The sequence below is a fragment of the Macrobrachium rosenbergii genome, chromosome 54 (assembly GCF_040412425.1).
Source record: "Macrobrachium rosenbergii isolate ZJJX-2024 chromosome 54, ASM4041242v1, whole genome shotgun sequence".
NCBI classification, from domain to species: Eukaryota; Metazoa; Arthropoda; class Malacostraca; order Decapoda; family Palaemonidae; genus Macrobrachium; species Macrobrachium rosenbergii.
This window is the reverse complement of record NC_089794.1, coordinates 5,707,331-5,727,829: the sequence shown is the minus strand read 5'-3', so window position 1 is coordinate 5,727,829 and position 20,499 is coordinate 5,707,331.

The window sequence follows — 20,499 nt, the reverse complement described above, 5'->3', positions numbered from 1 at the left end:
CATATCAAGAGCGATACCCAGCGGTTGTCCATTTCTTCTACATCTCTCATTCACCTTTTATTTCTGCTTCTTTATTGGAACGCTAGTATATCATACCAACAAAAGTAACAGTTTCCGACGAACCTTTTTATTCCTCGTTTTATTTTTGTTCATCTTTCCCTTAGTGTGTCTCTTCACCGCACACTCATTAACTTTCATGATCAATCTTCATATTCACCTTCCTACCTTCCTATTTGATTTTTAGATTTGAGTTCCTTTCTTGCAATTCATTCAGTACTGTCTTCCTCCTTCACCGTCATTGACATTCATCTCCATAATTTTTTCCATCTCTCTCAAATATTATCATTCCTAATATACTCTCTTTTGCCTCTATGCAAAAATAAGCTTTACTACCTGCACCCAGCTCTCTTCTTTTTTAGGCCCCCGGCATAAGTAGCAATAAATCTTTTTATTAAATGCACAACCACTCATAAACCCGAAATGCAGAGTTCTGCATTAAACAAGGACAGAATTCTTAGGAAAATCTCCGGGATTGTAACTCCCTCGATCAGAGCACCCGTTGCTTTTGAAAGGTTCTTTAATCGTTGGGGGAAATTGCCTTCGTATGATTGTGGTTATTCGTGCAAATACAACGGAAAAAAAGGAAAACATTAGGAATCATAACGGTTGACAGAGATACAGAAAATGACGATGGCGCTAATGTCATTGACAAGGGGCAGGAGGAAAATTGTAAAAAAATGAATTGCATGAATGGAAATAAAATTCCAAAATTATACATACACACACACACACACACACACATATATATATATATATATATATATATATATATATATATATATATATATATATATATATATATATATATATATATATGTATATGTATATATATATATATATATATATATATATATATATATATATATATATATATATATATATATATATATATATATATATATATATATGTATATATATATATATATATATATATATATATATATATATATATATATATATATATATATATATATATATATATATATATATATATATATATATATATATATATATATATATATATATATATATATATATATATATATATATATATATATATATATATATATATATATATATATATATATATATATATATATATATATATATATATATATATATATATATATATATATATATATATATATATATATATATATATATATATATATATATATATATATATATATATGAATATATTCATATAGAAAACAGATAACAGCAGATAAACTCCCTCTCTCTCTCTCTATCTCTCTCTCTCTCTCTCTCTCTTTCCAACCTGGAGCTGCCCATGAAAACTCTGAATGACAACCGATAGCTATGGATTTGACACTAATATCTGTTGTTTTTAGTTATTTTTACATGTCACTCCGTTCCCAGCTCCACCCCTTTTGGTGCCAGTTATGTCTTACCCCGGCAGTATTCTTTTCCAGATGGTAAATGTTATGTATACAAAAATGAGGTATGATAAACCCATAAAGTTTATTTACTTACAAAGTCTATAGGCAGAACCAGCCCCATTTCAGAGAAGCCCCTCCCACACCCATCCATTTTGGTGCCCTTTGGTACTAGTGATGTGTTATGCCCACAGTATTCTTTTCCAGATACTAAATGTTATGTGTAGCAAGGTTGGTTGAAATTGCCCAATGCATTTCAGAGTTATGCTGGAACATACAAACTTTCATTATGCACACACTTACATACATTCATATTTTTACGTATTTCCCTGGGTTTATGGTATTTTACAGGCTGGCAACGGAGACTTTATTTAGTTGGTCTTGGAGTTCTGACTTGCGTAAAGGGAAATCGTAAAAAATTAAGAAAAAGGGGAGAATTTAGGAGCTGAAGGCTCTACTTCATAAGGGAATGTTACGTAAACACTTGGGATAAATTAAAGAATTATATTAACAAAAGCAAGCATTTGAAGGGAAAATCAATAAGTAAATTGATAAAAGGCTTGCAACGCCTGAAGATCCTTCTTCGGGAGTCTTGATTAAAGGCAAGGCAAAGGCTGAGATGAGTCTACTGCGAATGGGTCCCTCTGCAAGAGAGATTTACACATTACACGCCAGTAAAGGAACAATTTAACACAGAATTAGTCTCGAGTTTGCACTGAGGGCGCCAAAGACTCGAGGAATGAATGACCACTTTACAATCGAACACAGGACATTGGAAATGGCACTGGATAAACTGGCGCAAGGACAGAAGTGAAATGCTGATACTCCAAGCTTTCTAAAGGGCAAACTATCATGACCGAAAAGTCTTCACTCGTACTTTACCATAGGGGAAGCTGGTCTCTGGCAAAGAAGGACGAGGGTCACCGATGATACAGGCTGTCCTTCAAGGATGAGTGGAGTCTGGAGTTGGACAGGGGAGATGAATGTTCTCTCAGCAAGCTGCATCACCCGCCCACATGTATGGCTGTCCCTTACGACTCCTTACAAGACTAACTAACTCCTTTGGTCTCTTCCTTTTAAGGAACACGGCCAGGGGTAAGCCGTGTGCAAACGATTCGTTACTCGATAGGTGCTCAGCCTTTTCCCTGGTTCCCTGCAGAGGTAAGACAATTCAGGTAGCTTAATTTGCCATTAGGAAGGCCGTTTAAGAAGATTAGTTGGGCTAAGCTTCTTAAGGGAGTGGCATAAAATGTCCTCCTGGCATCTTTTATCTGTGTCATCTCAATATCTGTTCCAGGTAAAAAAAAAAAAAAAAAAGGGACAGATCGGAATGTTGATAACGGGCTCTGATTTCTAGTCAAATACGACTGGCCATGTGGTTCTCAATAAACCAAAGGGTAAATTAGGTGGGGGAGGGGAGGGGGAGGCGCATTGTGCACGACTTCTGGTTGCTTATAATAGCTCCCCACAGAAGATAACATACGAGCCTTCATTCGGGCTTGTATGTTGATATCCAAGAAGTCTGCACAGCTGATTTACTTTATTCTTCTCCCAACAAGAATGGAAAGACTTTTAATTTACTCTATCCCCACGCAAAATGGAAAGTACTTTCATCACATTAATACTAAAGTACTTTAACATGGCCAATTAATTTCTTCAAATTTACGGTATATGTTACTTTAAAATTACGAGGACAAGATAATTTTGTGGCAGGAGACAAAATTTTAAGAATTAATTTACATATAAGTTCCTTAATTCTAAATCAACAAGGCATGCGGTTACTACAGTGGGCCTTGAAGAGGCTGTATAAATGATAAACAGCGTCTATTTTTGTAAATGACATCCTCTTTACGTGATATTGTAATGACGATACATAATTCGCCAACTCATAGCTGACGGCTGACAACTTTATACTCGGGGTTTCGACAGTTGTAGGCGAGCGAGAGTATTCCCGAGTTTTAATTCGCTATCTTTAAACCATGCTAATTTTTTGTGTCCACTGCCCACACTCGGGTGCGAGCTATAAATAGATACTTGCTCAATTTTATGACGGGCTGAGCAGACAAAAAGACACGGGGTCTGAGACAAAACAGAGTTCTTAGTAGAAAGTGAAAAAGAAATAATAATGGCAAAAGGAAAATTAACAGGATGTACGAATGAAAACGTGACCGCATAGGGCAGAACACGTCTCTCGGAGTTTACAAAAGGGGCATTTAAAATCACAAGGGCAAGAGTCTATGACTCGCGATTCATTAAAAGAAAAAGATAAGTAAATAACTAAAAGAGTAAATGATGTTGGCAGAAAACCCAAGGGTAATAGAGTGAGGAATTTCTTGTGTTGTGCTGGAATTTATCGTCCTTCGCCTATAAATTACGGCCCGTACTTAATTACTTCTTGTGGTGATAATTTAAGAAAAAGATTAATAGAGAATAATAAGGGATAGAAGTTCCAAAGGGACGGAAGAAGATAGTGGAGGGCCTGGCATCCCCTTCTGGATTAGAGATGCCAAGACCTTCGAAAGGTGAAATAGTGGCACAGGTGCCAGGGGAACTCTAGAGCTCCTTGTAAATTACCTGGAAATTCCCATGCCTGTGGTAATTCCGCCGCGAACCTTTCCTACTGGGACAGTCGTCCTCGGCCGGGAAGCGGAGGGCCTGAGACCGGAGGGCGGCATGGAGTGCCACCTGGGCCAGCTGCTGCGACAGCTGACGCAGGAGTTTTCCGTGCTGGTTCTACCATGGTCCGTCGCAGCTCTTGTAGTTCATCGGCCAAGTGAGATATGGCAGAATCCTGACTTGCAATTGCGTCGGCAACGGACTGAGCCTGAGAGGAGGCAGTCGGTGGCGGTGTGAATGGCTCACAGGTATCAGTGACCAGCTCAGGCACGGGTTGCAAGGCCGCACCTTCAGGAGAACTTCCGCTGTGGTTGAGAGGAACCGTCTCTCTTACTGACGCTGGTAGTGGTGCCAGGCAGGGAGAAGAGAGGGGGTCCTCAGCTGGATCCCTTGAATGGAGATCTGGGTTGTGCTCTGGCACTGGCACTAAGGCAGAGTCAGGCACTATCAGAAGTTTCTTGTGCTCATCGGTCAGGACGGACGAAGCTTGGCACTGCTCGGTGCATGCAAGTGGCACCGGCAGGCATTTGGCATCTCTGGGAGGGAGATCTGATTGGGGCCCTGGCACTGGCACTGGGGCAGGGCCAGGCGCTGGAATTGGATCGGGAACCGATCGAGGAGGCCACTGTACATCGTACTCAGGTGGCACTGGTAGGGACTGCACATCCTCCTGGTACCCAGGGGCGCCAGCCTTGACTGAGGGAGAAGCGGGGGAGGATTACTCACGCCCGAGGAATGAGTTGGGGAATGTGGACCCCTAGATTGTCGTGATTTCTGTGGGGAAGGAAAGTCCTCTCCCAGGATGACGTCATAACCTCCAGGGAGATGGGTTGCTACTGCAAGATTGCAAATTTTTGATTGCTGAGGTCTTGTGACTGTCAATTGGACTTTAGGGAGTATCATCTGAAATTTATTTACTCCCTCGATCGTGACGAGTTTTCGTCTATTGACGATAGCTCCATAGGGAACTCTGTCCCTTCAGGTGAGGGAGAGTTGCGCTCCCGAGTCCTCGAATGCAGTGACTCGGCAGGCGGGGTGGCTGCCTTGTGGAGGGGCCACACATATGGGGCCTTCGGCGGGAGGGCCCAATGACTTGGAATTCGTGACGGCCAAGGTGGCGGCAGGAGCATTTAACTTAGGATTGTTTGGACATTTTGCCCATGCGGGAGAATGGCCATAAACCTTGCACGCCGTGCAGAAGGTTTGGCTAAAGTCTCTCCGCACTGCCCCTGTGGAGGGTGCAGGCGAGTTATTGGGTGGTTGTCCGGGAGAGAGAGGTGCCGTTTTCTTGTTTCGGCACTGTTCAGAGAATGCCCCATCTTCTTGCAATTATGGCAAGTTAGGGGCTTGCCCAAGTTTCCATTTTTGTGGGAATTTGATCCTCTGAGGAGGGGCGGGGGATTTATCTTCCACCCCATGGATCCTTCCTGAAGGTGGTGAGTTTCCCCACATGTCTGCTATCCGGCAACACTCGGTGAGTGTTGCTGGGGCTTTCTTCCACTACACACGTGGCTAGGGCAGCAGGGGCGTAGCACAGGAAATTCTCAAATTTAAATTACTCGAGTACCTCGGCGGCGCTAGTGGCTCCTTCGGACTTGAGCCATTTGGCTAATGCCCGCTCCGAATGGTACGCCCAATCGGGCCAAGTTTGGCCTGCTTCTCTTGACTGCTCTCTCCAACGTCTCCTCCACCGCTCGGGGATAATCTCATAAGCCTTATTAAACAAACTATTTTTCATTAAATGTTTCATTATATATTTTTTCATTACCCTTTCGTAAACTTTCATAATATGAGATGTCAGACTCACAGACCTATAATTACTTGCCTCTAGTCTTGATCCACCTTTGGAAGTTGGGATAATATACACTAATTTATGCTCATCATAAATCTTGCCTGTATCTATACTTTGTCTTAATAATATTGCGAGCGGCTTTGAGACTGAATGAACCACTTTCTTTAACAAAATGGCAGGTGCACCATCTGCCCTGCTGCTGATCCATTTTTAATCTCATTAATAGCCTGCACAATATCGGCTTCAGTAATATCTATGTCTGATAAATATTCACTATTTTCATCTCTTATTTCTCTATCATTATCTTCATTATCAATTCTAGGTGTAAATTCACTCTTATATCTTTCTGCTAATATGTTACATATTTCCTTTTTTTCATTTGTTAATCGCCCTTCAATTCCTAGAGGGCCTATTTCTACTCTTATTTTATTCATCTTTTTTGCATGAGTAAAAAATTTTGGGGTTTTGCTTGATATTTTGTAGGGTCCTATCTTCTAGGTCCTGATTTTCTTTTTCTTTTGACTGTATAACCTTTTGTTTTGCATTTTCTATCTTACTTTTTAGCTCCATCACTTTCCATGCATTCTTTTCTTTTGCAAGACCTTTTTTCCACTTTCTGATTTTCTGGAACAAGATTCTTCTGTCTCTTGGTATGCGTGACTGATGTTTACTTTTCTTCTATGGTATATATTTTTCCACTATTTCCTCTAATATTTTATATAATATATCCGTATTTACCTGTATATTATCACTTACGAATATGTTTTCCCAGTCTTTGTTTAATTCTTCATTCATTTTTTACCAACTTATATTTTTACTATAAAAATTATATTTTCCATATCCTTCCCATTTTTTCTTCTCTTGCTTATCTCTGTTTTCATGTGCTTTGGAACGGACTGTTAATTCTATGACATTATGGTCCGAAATACTCGTATTATACACTATTATTTCTGTAACATAGTTCACCTCGTTCACAAATACTAGGTCTAAAATATTATCCTTTCTTGTTGGCAGGTGATTTATTTTCTGAATGTTATGTTCTAGTAGCATATCTAATAGCTTTTCAAATTGCCTCTTATCTTCTGCGCTACTATTACTCTCCTTTTTATATGTATAAGTACAACCACAGTTTCCTACTCGCTCTTTCCATTCTACGAAAGGAAAGTTAAAGTCTCCGGATAGGAGTATATTCCAGTCTTTGTGATTTCTACATATATCATCCAATTTGTCAATTATTATGTCAAAGTCTTTAGTATTCGGGGGTCTGTATATTACAATGTTTACTAATTTTTCACATTCAAATTCTACTGCTATTAATTCACATTCTGTGTTACTATATTTCTCACAGATTTTTCCTTGATTTACGTCTCTCCAATGTATCCCGGTCCCCCCTTGATTCCTATTTTTTCTATCTAATCTATAAGTTTGGAAACCCTTTATCTGATCATCATTACCAGTCTCTTGTGAGTACCAGGTTTCACTTATATTCATTATATCTATTTTTTCAGTTTGGGTTAGTTCTTCTAAGAACTCTATTTTTCTTTTTGAGTTACTCGAAACTAAACCTTGTGCATTCATCATTATGATGGTTTGCGTTTTATCCCCATTATCTAATATGGGTAATAATAATGATTTTCCCATGTCTCTTTCCTGCTCTGATATGTTGTTCTTTTCTTCATTTCCATAACTTCGGACATTAAAAAATCCATCTTTTCCAAAATAGTTGATCTTCCATCTTCATAATTATTCATTTTGCGTTTGTGTCTGCACCTATCTCCATATCTGCACCATCCATTTGCATTGTAGATACATTGCTTTGTTGCACTGTACCTGGGTGCTGATGCCTCATATCGTGGTGCTGACATTTCATAACATGATGCCGGCTTGCTTTTTTCCTTCGTTACATACTCTTTATGCCTTCCTTTATTTGTTTCATCTTTACCTTGATTTTTTATATGTATTTGCTTTTGAGAGAGAGAGAGAGAGAGAAAAGTGAAAGAGTGAGAGAGAGAGAGTAGAGGTGGTGTTTGGGAGAAGAAAGAAGGAAAGAGACACGGAGGGTTGGCGAGAGAGAGAGAGAGAGAGAGAGAGAGAGAGAGTAGAGTTGGCGTTTGGGAGAAGAAAGAAGAAAAGACACAGGGAGGGTTGGCGAGAGAGAGAGAGAGAGAGAGAGAGAGAGAGAGAGACAGAGACAGAGGAAGTGAGAGAGAGTGAGCAGAGGGGGTATTAGGGAGGAGAAGAAGGAAAAAGTAAGTGAGAGAGAGAGAGAGAGAGAGAGAGAGAGAGAGAGAGAGAGAGATTATTGTACTTGTTGGTTAGATTTATATCCAAATGGCTTTGGATTAACACTTATGACATATATTACGAAAAAAAAATTATCAGATCCTTTTTCCTTAGGATTCAAAACATACTGTTACGTCGTTAAGTATAAAATGATGGCAATTTGTCATACGCACTGTAATTAGTGAACATTTATTAGACATAATTGTCGTCTTTACGCACACACTACTGTTTATTTTGATGGAAGTGTAATTTTTATTTCTATTTTGACTTTTGTGGAAGACGTGGCGCTTCGATACTTTCCCCCTTCATGGTAATTTGCTATTTCTGGTTCAGTTTATTTCTTTTTCATTTTCATTATTTTTGTTTCCGCAAGGGAGGGCTACACCAAACAATATATTTTGTTATGTTCCTTTGAAGTGAAGACCATTCCTCTGACACAAATGGTTTTTAGAAGACTTTCTTTTCCAAATCATGAGCCTCTCGTTGCCTTCTTTTCGAAACAAAAACATTGCAAGAAAAAGACGAGTCAGTTTATGGTCCTTTTGCTAACATCTGGGTAGCATTTGTAATTTTATGGAAAATTAAGTAAGTGTTGAGTAATCTAATTATTTAAGCTACCTCGGGATTTTATGTAAAGGGACTCTTTCAATTCTGGTAAAGTGTTAAAGTGAAAAAAGGACCAGGGTGGACTTCTGAAAGTGGTAGGTCAACAGAGACGGGGAAAATTTCAGTATAAGGTTTCTTTTCTTCATTTTTTTTTATTCATTAATATTTCTTGAAATGAGTGGCAATAAAATGGAATCAGGTATACAACAGGCATCACTTTGTTAATATGAATTAGAAAAATGAAAAATACCTTGTTTGTAAAAAAAAAAAAAATAGGATTTAACCCAAAATGATAAAACACACAGAAGGCTCACAACTGGATTCCAAAACTGAATTGCAATGGTATTTAGTAATACTACTAAAAAGAAAAAAATAAATACAAAAACTATAATGTAGAGACTCGCTTGGCAAAGATATTATCTTTCCCATGCATGCCCAGCTTATAATTTTATCTCTTTTTTTTTCTTTTACCTACGGTAAATATCAACAACCTACAACATTGTAGCTAATGGTGGATGAACAACAAAAGCTTCCACTGATTGTGATTAACTTCAGTGATGTCGCTGGCTATACTTGTGGTGATGAAGTCATTTGAGAGACAAAGTCAATGGCCTCGTTCTGCCTATTAGGACAAAAAACAGATATTACGAAAGGAAACTTTTTTTGTGACGAGAATACTCTAAAATCTCTTTCCGGTAAGGGGAAGCAATATGGAGTCAATGATATGCGTTCTGATAGGTTCTAAATACCTGAGAATTATGATACTTAATAAAAAAAAAGACACAATTTCAAAACGGTAAACATCATCATTCCCACTGACTGGATGTAGGAACCATGCCCTGAAATTAACATCCATGTTAATGATGATGATGATGTCATCAAGAAGAAGAATAATAGGCAAGAACACTTCTCAGAAGCTTTGATTCAAAAAACTAAAAAACGAGGCAATGAAGAAGTAGAACAACAACACCAAAGAAAGAAGTTGCGTCAAGGTGAATCATTAAATGTTGAAACACCTACAATAACACAGCTTCTTCAGGAATTGTCTACTCTACGGGCAGAGAATGCCCTCCTTGAGAAAAGGTTGTCCCTCTTCCATCAGCTTTTTCGGGACAAGAAAAAATTAGCGTCAGTTATCCAACGTCTTGATTTAAAATGATTTTTTATTAAAATTTTTTTATAATAATAAACATTTTTTTAATTGTCAACTTTAAACCAAACCTGTAATACGAATTTGATTATGTATATATATATTTTTATTGAAACAATAAATAAACAATTATATTATATCAGTCAGATTTTTAATGATAATTTACCCTTTATAAATAAATGGTGTGTGTATTTATTAATTATATATTATTATTAATATAAAAAATATATATAATAATAATATAATAAAAATAATAAAAAAATATAATATATATATATAATTAATAAAAATAATAAATAAATTATTTTTAATTGATTCAAGTTTATATAAAAAATAAAATCAAAAGGATGAATAAAATTTCCTCATAAATATAAATGTTATGTTATTTTATTTTGAGTCAGGGCCAATTCTTTACTAAACTGAGGAGTTTTGCCTTGGGTTTATTCAAAGTTACAATTTCTTTTTCATAGAATAGTCTGGAATATCTGGAGACATAACATTAAATATCGAAAAGGTTTATCCAATCATCGCATATTTGGATAAAATTCAACACTGAATAAAAAATAAAAATCAAGCGAATTATGTAAATCTATAATATTCGGAATAAAAAGAATAGATATTCATCTAATATATTTATATAAACCGATATTCAATATTCCAAAAATTTGCTTAAAAATCAAACATCAGATATAATAAAACATTATTAACAATATTTTTTAATATATTAATAGTTCCTCATTCCATCTTTCCATGTTAATGTATATTTAACTATTAAACATAAAAGGTGAACATTTTCTGGAAGAGGTATCAGCACAGAGTTAATGCTATGAGAGTTCCGGATACCTGAAAGTTTTAATCGTTTGGTAAATAAGATAAAGAAAATTTAATACTATGGGTGATACCCAGCGGTTGTACACTTATTCTCCATTTCTCATTCACCTGTTTTTTCTGCTTTTTTTTTGGGGGGGGACGCTAATATAGCATACAAACAAAATTAATAATTTACGACGATATCTTTTTATTCCTCGTTTTATTTTTCTTCATCCTTCCCTCTCTGTGTCTCTTCACCGCACACTCATTAACTTTTATTTGATTTTTACATTTGAGTTCCTTTCTTACACTTCATTCTGTACACTCCTTCACCGTCATTGACATTCATCTCCATAAATTTCTCCATCTCTCTAAAACATTATCATTCCTAATATACTCCTTTTGTCTGTCGTATTTGCAAAAATAAGCCATACGACCAGTACCCAGCTCAATTATTTTATTGTCCTCCGGCATAAGTAGTAATAAATCTTTTTTATTTATTAAATACGCAATCACTTATAACCCCAAACAGCAGAGTTCTGCCATAATACGGACAGAATTCTTAGGAAAGTCTCCGGGATTAGAACTACCTCGATCAGAACACATCGCTTTTGCAAGGTTCTTTCATCGTTGGGAAAAATCGCCTTCGTATGAGAAAGAGAGAGCTTAGCGTTTGTCAGAGAGAGAGAGAGAGAGAGAGAGAGAGAGAGTAGAGGTGGTGTTAGGGAGGAGCAAGAGAGAGAGAGAGAGAGAGAGAGAGAGAGAGAGAGAGAGAGAATTGCCTTCGTATGATTGCGGTTATTTGTGAAAATGCGAGAGAACAAGGAAAACATTAGGAATCATAACGGCTGACAGAGATAGAAAAAATGACGATGGCTAATGCCAATGAAGGTGACGGAGGAGAATTACAATATATGAATTGCAAGAAGGGAAATCAAATGTAAAAATTATATATATATATATATATATATATATATATATATATATATATATATATATATATATATATATATATATATATATATATATATATATATATATATATATATATATATATATATATATATATATATATATATATATATATATATATATATATATATATATATATATATATATATATATATATATATATATATATATATATATATATATATATATATATATATATATATATATATATATATATATATATATATATATATATATATATATATATATATATATATATATATATATATATATATATATATATATATATATATATATATATATATATATATATATATATATATATATATATATATATATATATATATATATATATATATATATATATATATATATATATATATATATATATATATATATATATATATATATATATATATATATATATATGTATATATATATATATATATATATATATATATATATATATATATATATATATATATATATATATATATATATATATATATATATATATATATATATATATATATATATATATATATATATATATATATATATATATATATATATATATATATATATATATATATATATATATATATATATATATATATATATATATATATATATATATATATATATATATATATATATATATATATATATATATATATATATATATATATATATATATATATATATACATGTATATATATATATATATATATATATATATATATATATATATATATATATATATATATATATATATATATATATATATATATATATATATATATATATATATATATATATATATATATATATATATATATATATATATATATATATATATATATATATATATATATATATATATATATATATATATATATATATATATATATATATAAGTATATATATATGTATATATATATATATATATATATATATATATATATATATATATATATATATATATATATATATATATATATATATATATATATATATATATATATATATATATATATATATATATATATATATATATATATATATATATATATATATATATATATATATATATATATATATATATATATATATATATATATATATATATATATATATATATATATATATATATATATATATATATATATATATATATATATATATATATATATATATATATATATATATATATATATATATATATATATATATATATATATATATATATATATATATATATATATATATATATATATATATATATATATATATATATATATATATATATATATATATATATATATATATATATATATATATATATATATATATATATATATATATATATATATATATATATATATATATATATATATATATATATATATGTGCCTTCTTATTTCTCTGCATCTTTTCCCACTTCTACTGTATGTGATGTCGATGTTTCTGACTGTTTTCTTCCACCTGCTTCGGTCAAACACATCATCCTCTGATCATTTTTTGTCTCTCAAATTTTCTCTAACTGCATCCATCCACCTTCGCTTCGGTCTTCCTCTTGCTCTCCCACCAGACAACTCCATCTGCATCACTCTCCTCCCCACAAGTCTCATCCCTTCTCATCACATGGCCATACTACTGCAGCCTTCTTTACTGGGCCTTCTTTGATAGTTCTTCGAATTTAATAATTCCCCTTAATCTTTCATTTTTTATCCTGTACATTTTTGTTACTCCACACATCCACCTTACCATGTTCATCTCTACCGTATCCAATTTCTTCTCTTGCACTCTTTACTGGTCATATTCTGCTTCATACATCAAAGTTGGTCTTACTATTGCCTTATACACTCTTCCTTTAACCTTTATGTTGATTCTGCTGTAGCAAAAGACGCCTGACATCTTTCTTTAATTTCTCCTCCCAGCCTGCATTTTGTGTTATTTCTACATCCAAATTTCCATCATCAGCCATTGTTGAACCAAGATGCCTAAATTTTTCTACTCGGCTCAACCTTGTCCCTTCCATACTAATCTCGGAGTCTTGATCTTCATTAAAACTTAGGTATTCAGTCTTCTTCCTAATGATCTTTAATCCTCTGTCTTCTAGTACCTCTCTCCATTGCTCTAGTTTTGACTCCACTACCCCTGTGTTGGTGCTGCTTAACACTGGTATCCATTCAGTAAATACAACACTCCTTCATACATATCTTGGATCAACCTCACATACTTCTCCGGTGTTCCCTTTTCTCGCATGCACCCCCAAACCTCTTGGTGTGGTACTCAATCATATGCCTTTTCCAGATCTATGAATACTATGTGCTGTCCTTTCTGCTTTTCCCGGCGTTTTTCCATTATCTGTCGCAGGGCAAACACTGCATCTATCGTTCCTCTTCCTGGAATGAAACCAAACTGTTCTTCACCTACAGATGTTTCTTCTCTAATTCTTTGATCCATTATTCTTTCCCAGATTTTCATGGTGTGAGACATTAGCTTTATACCCCTGTAGTTTGCACAATCCTGGATGTCACCCTTCTCTTTATAGATGGGCACAATAAAGCCTTCTCTCCATTTTTTGGTATCTTTTCCTGACTGTATATTTTCTTTGCTAGGTCCTACAGCATGTCTATTCCTTCTTCTCCCAGGCTCTTCCACACCTCATCTTCTTTAGTGCCTTCTTTACTTCCTTCCTGCTAATGTTATATGTCATACCAAGGTTCTGGAATCCATCTTCAAAGAATTTTCTAGGATTTTCTTCATTTAACAGGCGTTCATGATATTCTTTCCACCTCTTCGTCATCTTATCCTTGTTGCGTAAACTAACTCCATTCCCTTCCTTAACCTGTTTTATATGGGAGTAGTCTTTGGTGTTCTTGTCCCTCGACTTTGCAATTGTGAATTTTTCGCTTCCTCTCAGGTGTTTCCAGCTCTTCGTAAGTGTCATCTAATGCTCTTGCCTTTTCTTGTGCAACTGCATTCTTTACTTGTTTCTTATGTCTTTGGTACTTCTCTTTATCCTCTTGCTATCCATACTTTTCCCAGATATTTTTTGCATCTATTTTGGTTTTCACCACCACTTTCACTTCAACATTCCACCACCAGGTTTCCTTATCGTCAGGAGGTTTCTTTCCAAGTGTCTTTCCCAACACCTCTCCACCCACTCTCTTTATTAACATACTGTTAGCAATCTGACTTCCCTCAATACTCTCTCCTTAGATTCCTGTCTCGCTTCCTCCTCTTGTGTCAGCTTCCACCACGTGATTGTTGATGGGACATGTGCAGGCCTACCTGTTATTGTGCTTCTTATTTCCAAGTCCATCACCACCACCCTTTGCTGTGCTGCCACACACCCTCCATTTAAAATTTTACAATTTTTCACCTCTCTCAGACGTGATCGTCTGCACATTAGGAAGTCAATTTGACCTTCTCTTGCTCCACTCTTCTAAGTGAAATACTGATTTTCTTTCTTTCAAACCATGCGTTGACAATAGCCAGATCAAACGACACTGCACAATCCACGACTCTCTCTCACTCGTCATTTCTATCTCCAACTCACCAGACACCATGTGTCCTCTCAATACCCTCTCTGGAAACGAGAGAGAGAGAGAGAGAGAGAGAGAGAGAGAGAGAGAGGAGGGATGGTGGGTCAGAGTGAGTGGAAGATAGAGTGAGAGAGAGAGAGAGAGAGAGAGAGAGAGAGAGAGTCAAAGGGATAGGAAGTGAGAGAGAGAGAGCAGAGGGTGTGTTTGGTAGAAGAAAGAGAGAAAGAGACAGGGAAAAAGTAAAGTATTCCTAAGTTTAACTAAATCACTGAGCTGATTGACAACTCTCCTAGGGCTGGCACGAAGGATTAGATTTATTTTACGAGGCTAAGAACCAACTGGTTACCTAGCAACGGGACCTACAGCATATTGTGGAATCCAAACCATATTATAACGAGAAATGAATTTCTATCACCAGAAATAAATTCCTCTAATTCTTCATTGGCCTGTCGGAGAATCGAACGCGGGACCAGCAGAGTGCTAGCTGAGAACGATACCCACCCGAACAATGAGGAACTAAGATTCAGGGAGGAGAGAGAGAGAGAGAGAGAGAGAGGGAGGGAGAGGAAATGAGAGAGAGAGTAGAGGGATGTTAGTGAGAAGAAAGAGGGAAAGAGACAATGAGGGTTGGAGAGAAAAATAGAGAAAGAATCTGTTGTCATTCAGAGTTTTCCCGGGCAGCCAGTATATATATATATATATATATATATATATATATATATATATATATATATATATATATATATATATATATATATATATATATATATATATATATATATATATTTATATGTTTGTGTAGGTATGCATGTATATGTGTTTGCGTAAAGAGAAAGAAAAACTGAAATTTTTTTATTCTTGAATCACACAAGAAAATTGTTTCAAGCCAGCATGCTGAAAAATGTTGAAATTTGTAATTACATTTTGGTGGATCCGTGAAAACAGAAAAAAGATAAACCAATAGACTATATAAAAATAAAAAATCTTCTCAGACGCTACAATGAACTCGCTTCCAATTGCACATAATCATAAACAGATCTAAAGATTTTTCACACTGTGAGATGGCATTTGAAAATGTTTGATTTTCATTATAGCAGTATTCTTATGTATTCTTTATTAGGAGAGAGAGAGAGAGAGAGAGAGAGAGAGAGAGAGAGAGAGATTTGTGTTTTTTTTTTTTGAGGAAAGCTCTGAGATGTACCAAACTCCCCCAAAGGAAAGAGTAAAAGCCCCACATTCCGATTATCTCGATCGAACAAAACAGCAGAAGCAAAAAACGCCGAAGCGGTGTTCCTTCATATCTGCAAAACTTCTCATGAGCCAAATTAGATTTGGTCCTTCCGCCGTCGGGGAACAAAGAAGGATTCCAATCAGGAGTCTGGGAAGTTAGTGAGATGTTGCGACTTCATCGGACTCAAAGACAAAAGAGAAGAAGAAGAAGAAGAAGAAGAAGAAGAAGAAGAAGAAGAAGAAGAAGAAGAAGAAGAAAACTTAATACAGGCGAGAAGAAAGTAGACTGTAAAGGATGTGTTGTTTTATAGGTAATCTTGGCTGAATGATAAAACGATCTCTGTTAAAGTACATGAAGAAGCTGATCAGTAATATTCAGCATTACTCTCTCTCTCTCTCTCTCTCTCTCTCTATATATATATTAAACACACACACACATATATATATACATATATATATATATATATATATATATACTTTAACAGAGATCGTTTTATCATTATTATATAAACAACACATATATATATCTTCTTCTTCTTCTTCTTCTTCTTCTTCTTCTTCTTCTTCTTCTTCTTCTTATATCTTCTTATATATATATATCTTTTGAGTATATATATATATATATCTTTGTTTCCCCGACGGCGGAAGGACCAAATCTATATATATATGAGACACCGTTTCTGCCTTTTGCTTCTGCTGTTTTGTTCGATGATAATCGGAATGTGGGCCTTTTACCTCTTTCCTTCGGCGGATTTTGGTACATCTCAGAGCTTTGCTCAAAATAAGAAAAACAACTCTCTCTCTCTCTCTCTCTCTCTCTCTCTCTCTCTCTCTCTCTCTCTAATAAAGAAAATGAATACTGCTATAATGAAAACAAACATTTTCAAATAGATAGTAGAATAAGATAAGATCAAGAGAGACTAAAATAGAGGTATGCAGACAGATGGATAAAAGTTTGTAGGCAAGTATTATTGGAAACCGAAGAAGAGAGAGGAAAAAAAAAAAAGACTAACAAATCATGCGGGCGAGGTCTGGTGGTTATGACAGGGTGGGCTGTTGAAAAGGCAGTCTTGCTTGGGAACAGATTATGCTAAATTTACTGATGAAACTTTGTAAAATGTACTATTCCTTGGGCCACCAGTTTTTGTAGTAGTGGTAAAAGAACAAAATAATTAGAACGGTAAAAAAGTTTTTGTGTGTGTGTGTGTATATATATATATATATATATATATATATATATATATATATATAGTATATGTATATATATATATATATATGTATATATATATATATATATATATATATATATATATATATATATATATATATATATATATATATATATATATATATATATATATATATATATATATATATATATATATATAATCGTAGTGATGAAATGATGAGTCCTCTGTGTAGTTTATCAAGGAGCTATTTTGGCGTTTTTCTTTACATAAAAGCGGAAATTAAAAGGACTTCCCCATCATCAACTATACTTGTTTGGTCATATTGATATCCGAATGAATTGGATTTAAACTCTTATATAAATTATGAAATGTGTGTATGTGCGGTCATTTTCTCTTGGGATTCAAAACAAACAGTAACGTCGTTAATTAAACAAACAATGACAACTTGGCATAACACTGTAATTAGTGAACATTTAGTCGACATAATTCTCGCCTTGATGGTTACTCACATCACTGTGATATATGATTTTTCTGACCGAGGTGTAATTATCATTTATGTTTTGACTTCTGTGACGGAAGTGGCACTTCGAGACTTTCCCTTTTTAGTTTTCTGTAAAAGAAAACTATTGAATGGCTTTGTCTGTCCGTCCGTCCTTTTTTCTGTCTGCCCTCAGATCTTACAAACTGCTGGGGCTGGAGGCTGCAAATTGGTATGTTGATCATCCACCCTCCAATCACCAAACATACCAAATTTCAGTCCTCTAGCCTCAGTAGTTTCTATTTTATTTAAGGTTAAAGTTAGCCGTAATCGTGCATCTGGCAGCGATATAGGACAGGCCACCACCGGGCTGTGGTTGAAGATTCATGGGCCACGTCTCATACAGCATTATACCGAGACCACCGAAAGATAGGTCAGTTTTCGGTGGCTTTATTATGCGCTGTACAGAAAATTCGACTGTGTCGAAGAAACTTCGGCGCATTTTTTACTAGTTATGGTAATTTGCTGTTACTGGTTTAGTTGTTTCTTTTTTCGTTATTTCTTGCTGACAGGAGGGATAAGCCAATGAATCTATTATGTTCTTTTCCTATTATCTGACATAGGCGGCTTTTAGAGGGCTTTCTCTTCCCATCATGGTCCTCTCGTTGCCTTAGTTTTGAAGCTCATTCTCCGTAATGGTCGAACTTTAAGAAAACATCGCGAGAAAAAGATAAATCAATTAATAACCCTTTACCTGTCCGTCTGAGTATCTGTAAAAAAAAAAAAAAAAAAAAAAATTATATCAAAACGATTTTTATCATCGAGATGTTGTAGAAGAACCTGAAAATTTAAGTTTTGATTAATCTTATTAATAAAGCAATCTTAGGCTTTAATGCCAAGTCGCTATTTCAATTGAGGTAAAGTGTTAAAGTGAAAAGAAGGGCTTGTGTGGATTTTTGAAAGTGGTAGACCAACAGAGACGGAGAAAATTTCAGTATAATATTTCTCTCCCTCTCCATTTCATTTTCTTATTGCATAATCATCGATATTTTTTTACATAAATGGCAATAAAATGCAATGAGGTATATCAAAGATTTGTGGCATCACGGGTGACCACTATGTTAATGCAAATCAGAAAAATTAAAAAGGTACTGTTATTAGAAAAAAATAGGACTTACCCTAAAATGGTAATACACAAAGAAGGCTCACAACTGGATTCCAAAACTGAGTTGCAATGGTATTTAGTAACAGTGTTAAAAAGAAAAGTAAATATAAATCTATAATGCAGACTCGCTTGGCAAAAATATTATCTTTCCTATGCAAGTGAAGATTATTTTTTTTTTATCTACAGTAAATACCCACACCCTACAGCATTACGACGAATGGGAGATGAGCAACATAAGCTTCCACTAACTTCGATTAGCTTCAGTGATATCGCTGGCTATATTTCTAGCGATGAAGTCATCAGAGCGACAAAGTCAAACGTCTCGTTCTGCCTAAAAAGACTAAAAAAATATCATAGATGACAGAGGGAACCTTTGGGACGAGTGTTCCTAAATCATTTTCCGCAAGAACAGCATTATGGAGTCAGTGATATAAGAGTTCTGCTAGTTTCCAAATACATGAAAATTATGATATTTGATAATGAAAAAAAATGACATGATTTCATAAAGGTAAACATCATTTCCAGTGACTATGTATAGGAACCCTTCCTTGCAGGAAACAGCCATGTACTGCGCATGTGCAATGATCTTATCTTTAGGTCAGGGCTGTTCATTTACTGAACTGAGGGGGTCTGCCTTGGGCTTATTCACAGTCCCAAAATCTTGTGACAGAATAGTCAGGGAAATATGGAAACATGGCACTGAAAATCGAAAAGGCTTATCCCAGGGCATAGCCTATATGAATAGAATTCTACTTCTACCGTTAGAAAAATATTTTTAAGATAGGCCAAATGGGAAGTCTAATGAATCATATGTATCCGAAAATTTACAGCAAACAATTTCTTCATAGCAGACAAATTTTCGATAAGAAAAAAAATCGTTAAATATTTACATAATTTTTATATAGACTGATATTTAGCACAGCAAATTTTAATAAATTATGGAAATTAACATACCACAAATTTACGTAAGGATCAAAGAACATTAAATATGAATAAAACTTCAGTCACTTAATTTTAATTTTAATATTTCCTTATTCGATATTTCCCTGTTAATATGCATTAAACTGTTCAAAAATACAAAAGTGAACATTTTCCGATAGAGGTAGCAACATGGAGTCAATGTGATAAGAGTTCCACAATGCTGGAAGTTGTAATTGTTTGGTAAATAAGATAAAGAAGATTTCATCTCATGGACG